Source organism: Grammomys surdaster, unplaced genomic scaffold (assembly GCF_004785775.1).
Source record: "Grammomys surdaster isolate TR1022 unplaced genomic scaffold, NIH_TR_1.0 99, whole genome shotgun sequence".
Taxonomy (NCBI): domain Eukaryota; kingdom Metazoa; phylum Chordata; class Mammalia; order Rodentia; family Muridae; genus Grammomys; species Grammomys surdaster.
In genome coordinates, this window is record NW_021604578.1 from 4,236,425 (window position 1) to 4,243,524 (window position 7,100).

Consider the following 7,100-nt stretch of genomic DNA (forward strand, 5'->3'; position numbering starts at 1 on the left):
TCTCTCCCCCTTTGTCTTCCTCTCTTGCCCCCCCCCCACGTGGGTCATCTGCTAGCCATAATCAATTTACTACTCTGTCTTCCTGCTCAGGACTCTTTCAGGTTGCCTCTGGCTATACTCTCCCTCATATTCGTAATAAAAATCCTTCCTGTCAACCATAAGTTGGTCACAACCTCAGGTTTATACCCTAGGAATGGTAGGTTTGGTTGATAAACATGTTTATGACAAGGGACTGAACATAGTCCTAATGGAAAAAAAAAAAAAAAAAGGCCAGTGACGAGAACAGGAAGAACAGATCAATTACCTCAGGAGAAGAACTAAAGGGACCACCCCAGCAGTGGAGGATCTCTCTTTTCTGGAATTTTGCAGAACCAGTCTTAAGATAATGATTAACCAGGTCAAGCTTGACCAAGCTTGCCTTCAGTGTCAGCTGTGAAAATTCCCCAGTTAATAGAAATCTCCAACTCATGCCTTTTGTCTTTGCTCTACGGAGCTTGAAAGTAATCATGTTAGGTCTGGGCAGCTGAGTCTCTTCATCTCTTTCTGCCATGGCCCTACTGATTAAAACCTCCTTCTGTACTTCTCCACTACTTATCTCTTTGATTGACATGTTGGATAGAAGTTCACCACAGTGTGTTGAGTTCCCCGGGCTTGTACTCTGAGGTTCCAGCAATATAATGATGAAACCAAGTGCCGAGCACATATTGCTTCTAGCTTTGCAGGCTTTCTTTCTAAGCACTTAAATTTCCACTTTTGTGAGATACCAAATAATCATTTCCAGGCTAGTTAAGCATAATTTGGCTTTTACTAAATATATTGTGGCTGATTTTTCCTCAGTTGTGACTCAGGTGAAGACCTCAATAGGGCTTGTTAGTCATATAAAAACTAAATGGGCAGAGGAAAATAAGTGTTTTCCTTTTGACCTATTCATGTGTACAGATCTTTAGGTTGCTTCGGGCAGCCTACAGTATTTAACTTTGTGCTGTATTCATTGGTATTACAGTACAATAACTGAGGTCATAGATAGACCAACATAAACGCTAACTATACGGAGTCCTGCTGTAAAGGATGTTTTCTGTTTATCCACACAGCAAAGGATAGACTCATGAATAAGATCCTTTGATATTGCCGTTGTTCTGGTCTTGTTTGTGTAGCCATTTCTAGGAGAGACGCTTTCACAGCTGACTTCCTGGTATTCTGGCTCTTAACAATTTTCTCTCCTCCTCTTTCTGAGATCTTCCCTCAGTCGTATATGGAGGAGCTATGATGCAGATATAGCCTTTGGGGCTGGCCTCCCAGTGATCTGTCAGTCTCTGCAAAGTGCCAGTTGTGGTTTCTTGTGATGGTGTTTGTTTTTAGTAAAGAGAGGCTTCTTTGATCAAGACATATATATGGGTACAAGGACACAATTTAGAGAATGTAGCAAGAAATGATAATGTGGGAAATGCCTTAGTCAAGAGGAGGTTTTAACTGAGAAGGAGGAGAGGGAGACAGTACTAAAGGAGGAGAGAAAATCCAATGGTGCTTAAGTTTTCTTTTTCTTTTTTCTTCATTTTAATTGACAGAGTTCAACAACTTTATGTATCTCTTATTACAAGAACTTTCTATTTTAGTCACATGCTCTTCCTTTGTTTACTTATGGTTTCCTTTCACATCACAATAGAGCTTACATGAAAGAAAAAGTCAAAACGGGGCTCAGGAGTGGACAACAATAAATTGCATTTTAAGATAGGAGCCTGAGATGGCTTACATTGATTGATAACTTGACATTATCTTCTTGGAGTCCAATGTGCAAGTCTGGACAGGTTTCATAAATTAGATTGATTGGGAGTGGTGCCATTTCATGGGCAGGGCTCCCTGAGTCCACGAAAAGGAGAAGGCAAGCTGAGAACTAACATTCACAGCTCTCTGCTCTTCCACTGGGGCTACAATGTGACCAACTGTCCTCCAACTCCTGCGACCATGTTGTCCCTACCACGACAGGTCGTCTCCTCCAACTATATTCAGATCTTTGCTCCATTAAGTTGATTCTTGCCAAGACTTTTGTCATAATAATGGAAAAAGGGAATACAGAAAATTGGTCTTGAGAAATGGGGCCATTCATGTTATAAATAAGATCACATGGTTCTTAAGGCTTTGGAACTGGACTGGACTGAGACTAGAAGAGTTTGAAACTTTAAGTTGGAAATTGCCAAGGGTGCTGTGAGCAGAGTTTAGACTACAAGAATGTTGAGAGAAATGTGGGCGGTAGAAACCTGGTCCATAGAGAGGGAGATGAGGACTCTCACAAGAACTGGGCTGGGAGCAATTCTGATGATACTCTGGCAAAGAACACATTCTGCCTTGCTCTGAAAACCTGAATGAGATTGAATTTTAAAATTGTAGACGAGTTAGTTTAGCAGAGGAAATTCCAAGACGTTATGTCATTCAGGTCATGTCACAGTTACTGCTCATTGGTATTATCCAGGTCGTCAGTGAAAGAGAGCAAAGAGTAGAAGAGAGGATTAGGACACTGTGACGTTTGTGAAGGAAAGGCGCACATTTCAGAGTCTGTGACACAAAAGCCTAGAGTAAAGCATCTGTGATTGCAGATTAGTATGAGGGAAAGAATGAGTCACTATACACTGAGACAATAAGACGGAAGGTGCCTTGAGGGCAAGATCTCATCAACTGACGTCTCCATCATATGAAAATCCAGTCACTTGAGAGGAGAGAGAGAACTCAGATGGAGAGTGCTACTCCAGGGATCCTCTGCTGAGGAACAACTGCCCTGGGAAATGTTTCACCAGGCTCATCCTGGAGAACACACTTAGAGCAATGCCACTGTGCCTCCAGGGTGCCAGGCTACTTCTGGAACTGGCAGCAGAATCTGGCACCATCATTCATGTGGTACTGGTTTGACACTGTGAAAGATGCAGGAGCAGGCAGGTCATGGAGTCCTTCTCTAAAGTGTCCTATCCTCTTTTTATCCTGTAAAACTCGCCACCCACTTCCCCCAATTCTAGACTTCAGTGTTTATTATCTTTTCCTGTTGATTTTTATTTATCCTATGTTCTCGGGTCTGATATAATTAGAAAGTTTATCCCACACATGTATTTCTGGGTAGCTTCTGAATTTACTTGCTAGGATCCAGCACTTCAACATCTCTGAATCCTTAAGGCTAAACCAACCTGGTCAAACCGTCCTAGATCTGTCTAAATGCATAGTGTAATAAAATAACACAGACTTGTATTTCAAATTAAGGGATGCAACAGTGCAACTCAACTGTTTCTGGCCATCATTGCTTTTTATTCTGAGTCAGAGAGTGCCACGAGTGGAGTATGTCTGCCAGGGTACCACCCTGCCACAGCCTCTCTTCACTGGCATAGTGTGTCACTCATGGTGAAGCCAGCCAACCAGTCAAGGGAGGCTTTATGCAGTGTCAAGAGCTAAACTACCCTCATCAGGATTCTGAAGCCAAAGAATTTTTTCCCCTTTGTACCAGTGGCTCAAATGCCTTTGGACATGGTTTCTGGCACAGATACGTTCAGGAAATGGGGAGGGAGGAACACCTATTTAAGTGAAAAAACACTCACGCAAGAACATTACGCAATAACAGAAAACAAACGGTTGGCTAGTGGTGAATTCTGAGCTCTCCATCCATCACTGGGATTTGATTTGGTCTTAGAGGGAACAATCGTGAATTCTCAAGGTGTAACAACACCAATGAATCTAGACTGTGGAGCTTAGCAAGCTTAAAACGAAGCATGCCAATGTTAGAATTGAGGGCAGGGCAATTCTTTTCTGTTCCCAGTTATAAGTGGAAGACGTTAATGGACAGCAGATTTGCAGCAGAATAACAACTGTGCTACTCAGTTTCACCCTCAGAAGGAAGGAGCGCAGAAGCACAGTCCACAGCAGAATCTAAGAAACTAGTCAGCCACACCCTTTACCTGTGAGGCTTCTCCCTACTAGCAAGCTCCATTGCCTGGAGACTTCCTTGATTGCTAACAGATGGAAATGATAAAATCTAAAATGTTACAGACTCTGGGGCTAGGGATGTAGTTCAGGGCTAGAGCATAGGCCTAGCAAAAGAAAGGCCCTGAGTTTGATCTCAGCACTTCAACAAAACAAACAAAATTTACAAGTTAAAGTTATTAGTCAGGTGGTGATGGCGCATCTCTTTAATCCTAGTACTTAGGAGTCAGAGGCAGGTGGATCTCTGAGTTCAGGGCCAGCCTGGTCTGGTCTACAGAGCAAGTTCCAGGACAGATATATATATATATAGTGTGTGTGTGTGTGAAAAACATATGTGTGTGTTTGTGTGTGTATGAAAAACATATGTGTGTGTTTGTGTGTCTATTACGTATGTTTATATTTGTATATTTGTATAAATTAAACAAATAAAATTTTATGGACTCACTGTAGAAAGAAAAGCAGATCTAGACATTCTATCTACCACTAAATCCTCAGTGTAGGCAAGGAGCGAGATGAGAGTACATTTTGATGGTACTTTAAAAATGTGGCTGTTAGTAGTGCTGGAGGAAGTGGTACAGTTTTTTCCCAGGTTACCACCTGGGTTGATAAAGTTGCCATTTTTTCAGTTAAAAACTGACCCCACCCACGTTCATCCAGCAACCATAATTAAACGTAGCAGGCCAGAATACATCATATGCATCTGGACAGGGAGGGGAGAACATGGGTTCAAGGCGTCTGAGGAGCTGCAGGGGATGAGAGAATAATAGGGGGTAAAGAGTGACCAGAATTCATTATTTACAGGTACAGACTTTTCAGAGAATTATTTTAAAGAAAAAAAATATCATGAAGCCAAAAGAATTATTTGAAGGCTCAGCATAAACTTTTCATTAAAAAAAATCCACTTTTAATTTTTTTCTTAGATTTTTTTTTAAATGTGGAACAAACTTTAAATTATGTACTATCAAGCAAATCTTGCAACACCTTCTAAGTGAGAGCACCTTCTGTACCCTGTGTTGTTAGGCTTTGTCGTTTGCCAAGGAATCCTCCTACTCCCCAAATCTTCATGACACTTGCTATTTTAGGCTATTTTTTTTATAAATCCCTTTGACAGCTAGCCAATTTGAAAAGCAAACTGTGTCAGTGTCATAACAGTTTGGTACCTTAATGTATACACATTTTGTAAGCATATCGAATGGATAATTCCATAATTTCTAGTAAATATGCCAAAAGTAATTTAAGAAGTAATAGGAGTTGATGGGATGTTTGGGATAAAAATCCCAACATTCCTCTCCTGATGGCTATCACAGTGTGAATGCTTTCTGTAAGAGTCCATCACACATAGGGACGGCCTACGTCTCCACTGTTGACCTAATAACAATTCTTCTACCGTGCAGAAGAAGAATATTTAGTAACTCATGAGTGTGTTTAATTCAATCCAACCACTGTGCTGAATGCTTAGAGATTGTCCCGTTTAGTCCTCACCTGAGTCTTCAGAGAGAAGAGCTATTTTCATTATTAGAAAACCTAGACTGGGCTGGGAGATGGCTCAGCGGTTAAGAACACTGACTGCTCTTCCAGAGGTCCTGAGTTCAATTCCCAGCAACTACATGGTAGCACACAACCATTTGTAATGGGGAGTCTGATACCCTCTCCTGGTGTGTCTGAAGACAGAAACAGTGTACCCACATATGTAAAATAAATAAGTAAAATTTTTTTAGAAAGAAAGAAAGAAAGAAAGACAGGGAGGGAGGGGAGGGAGGGAGGGAGGGAGGGAGGGGAGAGAGAGAGAGAGAGAGAGAGAGAGAGAGAAAGAAAGGAAGAAAGAGAGAAAGAAAGAAAGAAAGAAAGAAAGAAAGAAAGAAAGAAAGAGAGAGAAAGAAAACCAAACCTAGGCTATTTTTCCATGTCATACAGCTACGGTGCTGTGGTTCCAGAGCTCGATTCCAGGCAACCTAACTCCAGAACTTTGGTGACTTTACAGTGTACTAAACAAGGCCCAACATAAACTTCAGTGTAAACTATGTGTGTTTGTTTTTAAGACGATGCGCTAGTAGTACCAACCGTCTTAGTTATATTTCCATAGTTGTGATGAGACACCTGGAAAGTGATTTACAGAAGAAAAGGTTTACTGGGGCTTGCAGTTTTAGTGGGTTAGAGTTCTTGACCGAAATGCCAGGGTTCATGGTTACAGGCAGGCAGGGATGGTGTTAGAACAGTAGCTCAGAACTTTCAACTGCCCCAATCACAAGGCAGAGGGAGCTGAGTGGGAGTGGGCTTTTGAAACCTCAAAGGCCACCACCAGTGACGTACACAGTGACACACTTCCTCCAACAAGGCCACACCTCCTAATAGTGCCACTTCCCAAGGGCCAAGCATATTCAAACAGGCTCTGAAAGGGAATTCCTTACTCATAATGGACTAATGGTCATGGTAATTCGGTTAGCCACCCTGTGACCTTGGAGTCCTGCTCACTGTTTTGGGTTTTTGTTGTTGTTTTGTTTTTTGTTTGTTTGTTTGTCTTTTTTCTTTTTGTCTGTTTTTGAGATAGGGTCTCACTCTGGGACTGAAGCCACCTCTTGAGTCTGAAGCCCTTCTTCCTCAGGCTGTCCAGGAGTAGAATAACAGGTTTATGCCACCGTGCCTGACTAGCTCAACCTATTCTTGACCATCAGATTTCTTTAACATTTGTCCTTTCCCCTTGTAGCTGCTCTTATTTCTCTGTTTGGCAGTTTACTTAGTGATGCCTGTCGGCTGGCTTCTCCAGCCCCCCCACCCCCACCCCCTATGCTCCCTGCCTTGTCTAGACAGTGGAACCTCCTTTGGGTGGCACCCTTCTCCTACTTTGTCCTACTCTGGACAGGGATGTTCCAGTATTTGCTCACTTGGACTGATTTCTGCGAAGGGCTCTAACCACAAACCCACTCATCCATTCCTTCCTCTTCTTTGAAATTTTCAAAAGTGCTAAGCCTCTTGAAAATGGCACGTATTTATTGAAGCTAATAGGCACGGGAAGCCGACCGACTCCTGCCCACCTCTCTTAGACAGAAGTAACACGAACTGACTTAATACGCACTCATACAAGGAGGAAGAAAGGAAGGAAGGAAGGAAGGGAGGGAGGGAGGGAGGGAGGGAGGGAGGGAGTG